Here is a 5805-nt window from a genome sequence, read left to right on the forward strand (position 1 = left end):
GTTGAGATGTTGCTGCGCACTTCACTCTGAATATCCTGCTAGGTCTGCCATCCAATACAAAGCAAAAGAAAGTGGGATTTTGTATTGCTGTAGCTGGAAGACAACTCAAGGCTAGTATTTGCTGTATTTATTTTCACAGTTGTTTCACCATCACACAGTCTGTATATGGTAATATGCCTCACTGTGCTCTTGAAGCTACTCAGCCAACCACAAGAGATAAAAAACAATGATGGGTTATAAAATGAAAGACTATCAAATGAACCTAGTTTAACAGACTATGAACAAAGTTAGTTTGGGCCAGTAGAACTGAGCTTTGAGTCAGAAATCTTAGGGTGGAAATCTTCAGTATCCATTTGTACTGCCCACTAATACTTCTACCTACAAGAGCACATGATTCTGGGAGAGTAAAATGGTGCTATAGGTTAGTAGGGAAAACGAAAAACTTCTTCCCTCTAGTCTCAAGACTCTGGTCCGCCTTAACTCAAAAATCAATATGCATTTTTGTTCATTCACTAAACTTTAAATCCAGACAGAAATGTATGCAATCAAGTTTACACAGCACCTACCACTGCTGCTTCCACAAGCCTAATAATAGCAAATATGATCTTGTCCTGATACCTGTGACGCAAAAATGTGTTTCCATATCTTTAGAAGGCAAAATTTTGTCTATCTTGTTTGAAAGTGGAGATATATTTAATGAATCTGAATTTTGAAAAACACTTTGGCTTGTCTCTCTGGGCTGCATCAGTCACATTGTTACATAGCCTATCACATCCATTGTGTTATTAGGGACCCCAGATAATAGATATATTTCTATCTATTCAGTCAGATTTTTGCAAAGCTTGTGACAATTTCCTATTGATACAATTTCTTCCCAAAGTCTCTACTCAATGTAAAATTCACATTAAAGTCAACTATACAGCTCGATTTAAAGGAAGGTTGGCTACTGATTTTGAAGTTTTAAGGGATTTTTTTAATACAAATGTTTGGACTTCATCTTAGTGGCATATATCCATGATAGGTTTTCAGGGATGGTCTAGCTAGTTTTAACATGCTTTTCTTTCCCCTGTTAAAATAAGCAAACATTTGCAAGAAATTGTCATGTTTGTATCAGCCATTCTGCCTTCTTAATTATGAAAGGGAATTATGAAAGGAGAGAGAGGGAGATAGATGAGGAAAGGAACAGAGAAGAGACAGAAAGGAGAGGAGCAGAGAAGTAAACAAGGAAGAGTAAGAAAGGAAAGGAGGAGAGGGGGAAAACAGATGAGTGCATGTGGGAGTGAGAGAATGAGAGAAAGTAATGAAACTTCATTGACCAGGACAGAAAGAATGGAGGAGGAGAAAAGAAAGATGTTATACTCTAGTCATTAGGACACTGCTCTGGGACTTGGGAGTCTTCAGATCAAGTCCCATCTGCCAAACTTCCTTTGTAACCCTGGGCAAGTCACTTATTTCCAATACCTCCCTTTCCTATCTATCAAACACAGATAAAATAACGTTCTTCCCTCTCAGGGGTGACGTGAGGATAAATACATTAAAGACTAAGATGCTCATACCCTTCTGTAAGGGGATCATATAAATATGTGCTCTGGGAGGGGGCATTTTAATTAGAGCTGCTCTAATTAAAGCACCCGGAGCATCACGTGCATCAGTGTCCCCACACTGAATAATGGCAGCAGGGGCACTTTAACTTGTTGAGCGAGCGTTAGTTAAAGTGGCCCCGCTGCCATTTTTCAGCGCAGAGACACTGATGCACATGACCCTGGAGTCTGCTCCGACATGTTGTAATTACAGCGCATCAGAGCGGCCTCAATGTACATATACAGACACCCTTAGATTGGTGGTGAGGAGGTGGGGGAAGGGAGGAACTTAAAAGAAGAGCAGAAGCCTATTTCAAAGGGAATTTGCAAGCTTTAACAAATCTGTTCATGACATTTAATAGTGTTAGTTTTTTCTTTCCAGTGGAATGAAAACATGAATTAGACAACTTCTGGAGTTAGAAACTCTTATTAAAAAAAATAATCAAGGCAAGTAACAAACAGCTACTACAAGGATGTCTCCCAGAAGGAGAGCAGATTTGACATGACTATTTACCCATATTTTCAGCTCTTCTTTCTGTGCACAACAAAGATCCACTAAACAGTAGAGTTCTGGGGCATTAAAAGATTTTGCTCTACCTCCAAAAAATTCTTACTAATTGGAATTAAACTGTAGCTATCCTTTTGTAATAGCTCTTCCCATATCCTTTTTCCCGCCCCCCCCCATCTACCCTTCCTGTATCTCTCTTCTGTCACTTCTAACAATGACCATCACCTTTGTTTAGAAAGAGTCCAAAACACTTTGCAATGATTCATCTACTACAGGGGTGTCAAATTTACCCCAAGTCTCAGGCCAGATATGGAGCATGGAGGATCATCCCAGGCCTGATCCATGGGGACAGCTGCAGCTGTGGGGGTCCATATTAGGGTGGCAGCATGGGTCAGGTCTATGTTTGGGTGGCAGGAGCATAGGTCATGTCTGCAGTCAGGCAACAGCTTAAGTCCAGCAGCAGGGTCAGGTGCGTGGGCCTGCTGCCGATGGCCACATCCACCACAGTCCCTGGACCCCAAATTCTAAGGCAGACTTCACCCACCAACTTCTAGTAGCCTGTCAGACTACTGGTAAGCCACATGTGGGGTAGACTCAGCAGATGTTGTTTTGGGGACATGGGAGGCAATATGATCCAGTGGATAGGAGCTTAGAATAATGATGAGTTGATTCCACTTCCCGGCACTGCCATTGGCCTGCTTGGTTGACTATAGGCAAGTCATTTTACAACTCTGCTTCTTGGCTTCTGGAAAATGGGATAATGCTGCTCATCACAGTTCAGTACCTTTAGACCTGGGGAGGAAATGTGAGTTCTTTTAAGTGCCAAGGTTTGGAAAGAAAGAACTGTAGGAGACCTGTCCCATCTTCAGGCACCTAAATGTACTTGATTTGCTTAATGTGGCCCAAGTCACACTTATTTAAATTAACAGCATTTAGGGGAGGAGTAAAAAACCATACAGGATAAAGGTAAATGTTTTGCACTTAAGAATGTTTCTCCCCCCACTCCTTGAGCTGTTGTACTGTATATTATCACTGTCATCAGAGGGGGTGTGTAAAAGAACCTGAAAAACCAAACAAACCTGTCTGTAACGTGTTCCATATATCACAGAGCTGCAGGTGGCTTTATTTCCACAGTGCAGTGCACTGCTGCCAGAAGCCTCCTCATTCCCCTTGCGTCTGAGACCTACTTTTGGACTTAAGCACTGCAACAGGAGTAAGCTCCCATCCACACGTAAGCTCAGTTTATTTATCGATGTCGCTATTTTTAAGAGCTGCAGGCTGCCAAGGTGGTGTGTGTCTGCATGGTGATTTATCAGTCACCTACCTGATGCACTGTCTGCCCTTCTGAATTGTGCATCACACCACTTGTCTCGACAACAAGCATTTGATTTCAGTTTAACAAATTAGTGGGATACACATGTGAACCTCAACAAATATGATTTAATCAATGAACAATCCAGACCTGTCTCATTAAATCAAAAGAAAATGTTTGTAGCATGAACACTAATTGATTGCTTTTTACAGCACTGCACTAGCAGGAGTTAAAACTAACATTGAAAAAAAGATTTCCTGTTTAAACAACTGACTGTCTCTTCCCTTTTTTTTTTTTTCCCTCCAGAGTCTATTCAGCCAGATATGTGTGTATGTAAATGAGGTACCAGGTAAAGCTGAGAGATTATCTGATGTGACACATATAGATATCCTGTTTGCCTAGGAGATTTGCAAAGTAAATTAGACCTGCTAGTGACATTAAGAATAAATATTTTTGGCTGACATATACATAGTTGTGTAAGGAGCCACCGGTATAAACTGTGTACCTGAACACAATGGGGCTCTCACCTTTAAGTTGATTTTGCTATTATGGCATATTGCTGAGCCCTCCAGTGGTAGTTGCTGAGAGTAACTTTGTCACATGGCTACAAGTCAAGCATCAGACAGGAGCTCTGGCTTGGACCTGTATGGAACTAGATTTTTCCAGTTTGGATAAACAGTCTGTAGGTGAATTAAACTTCAGAAGTTAGATGTAGAGACAGAGCTGGAGTTCCCTAGGGTCCAGTTGGCTCGGCTTTGATTCAGGCCCAGCTTTACTTCAAACAGAACCCCTGTAACCTAAGTGCTGGTATCCTACTTGAAATGGATTTCAGCCTTGGAAAATCATCATGAAAATGTAGCCAAAGTGTGAAATCTAACCACCCCCATTACATGATGCCTGTAAGCATGCAAATGCTCACAGGCTTTTACCTGATAACAGCAAGAAGGTTATGCCAGGTAAATTTTTATTAGAATCTTTCAAGGATAGTATCTTCCCTTACCCAAGTACTGGCACACTTCCAGATGATATTAACTAACTCTCTTTAAACTATTAATTTAAAAATCAACTTCAAAGTAATATTTAGTACAAAGAACGGGTGTTGTCAGTATTTCTATTAAAAAGCAGTTCTTTAAAAGAGAAATTTTAAACAGGCATGGTGGGGGCGGGTTGTCCCATCAACTCTTGGCAGTTAGGAGAAACGATAGGCAAAATCCTGCCTTTGTTGAAGGTGATGGAAAATTTCTCATTGATTTCAACAGGATCCAGATTTGCCCCAAATTTTCTTGAGTTGCAAGAGGCAAACATGGCGTGGTCTCAGAGCTGCATTTCCCATCTGTCTGTACAGTGTCTCAGACTAGTGCACTTACACTATTGTAGATGGTCTTATACTTGTTTCTACCCCAAGCTTCTAGTTTGCCTGTTGCTTGTTTACTGTGCTCATGGAAGCATGTGTTTGGAAATGGCTGTTCCATATTAATCACAGCCGTGGGGATTTCCTGCTGTCACATACAGGGACATACAGAGTCTCCTGCAAGTGTGAAATGGCATTTCCCTTGGGCATGTTACAGGATCCTGGAGGTTTTGACCTTGATTTGAGGCAGTGAACAGGGATTATCTGTTGGGATCACGTAGACACATTCTACACTATCACTATCCTGTGATTGCTAAGGCAGGGTCATTGGTGAGCCTTAGTTCTTCCTGTCTTCATCTCTGTTTCTATATGAAGTGACTGTCTAGGTATTTGGTGTCTCAGGTTCATTGGGTTCTCTGTCTTGTCACCCATTGACATGGTCCAAACTAGGGATGAATTCTAACATTTGTTGAAGTTGGTGGAAAAAAGTCTGTGACAGGGGGCCTCCTGGGGCCGGGCTCCATGGCCCGCCCGCCTGTCACCGTGACAGGGGGCCTACTCAGGGCCGAGCTCTTTGTGGCCCGCCCCCCTGTCTCTGGGCAACCGCCCGCCTATCTCACCCGCCACGCCTTTGATGATAATGGATTCAATCCGATGTCAATTAAGCAAGAGGCTGCCCATTGTAGTGCCCCGATGCCAGGGGGCGCTCTGCGGCTCTGACCTCCCCTAATACCGCAGCACAAGCCTCACAGATGGCATCTCGGTGTTAACACTATCACCGGCCCCACGCTGGGCCCCAAAATCATCCTATACGACCCCACTATGATCTCTCCTGATCAGGCGGCCTCTCCGCCTTCATCTGGGCTACCTAGCCCCCCCGAAGCCTTGTTCCCCTCTCGGGTGTGGTTCCCCCGGAACCTTCAGCTACCTGGCCCTGGCCCACCTCAAGGCCAGTCGGGACCCCAGGCCTCCGGCTCTTGGGAGTCCCTCGCGGTGGGCCCCCGGCCCTTTTGACCCTCTCTGGTCCTGGCCCCCGCATGGGCCAGTCGAGGGT

The 5805-nt window shown here is 43.5% G+C and overlaps 1 protein-coding gene across 1 annotated transcript in view; it reads left to right on the top strand.

Annotated features, from left to right (window-relative positions):
- Positions 1-3252: 3252 nt before the first annotated feature.
- Positions 3253-5805, top strand: part of ELF5 (E74 like ETS transcription factor 5) — a 21001-nt gene continuing 18448 nt past the window's right edge. Inside the window, exon 1 of the mRNA XM_006014662.2 lies at positions 3253-3319. The gene's annotated coding sequence lies outside the window, so the exon portion shown is untranslated. The remainder of the gene's footprint in view (positions 3320-5805) is intronic.

This window comes from Alligator sinensis, unplaced genomic scaffold, assembly GCF_000455745.1.
Source record: "Alligator sinensis unplaced genomic scaffold, ASM45574v1 scaffold442_1, whole genome shotgun sequence".
Lineage (NCBI taxonomy): Eukaryota > Metazoa > Chordata > Crocodylia > Alligatoridae > Alligator > Alligator sinensis.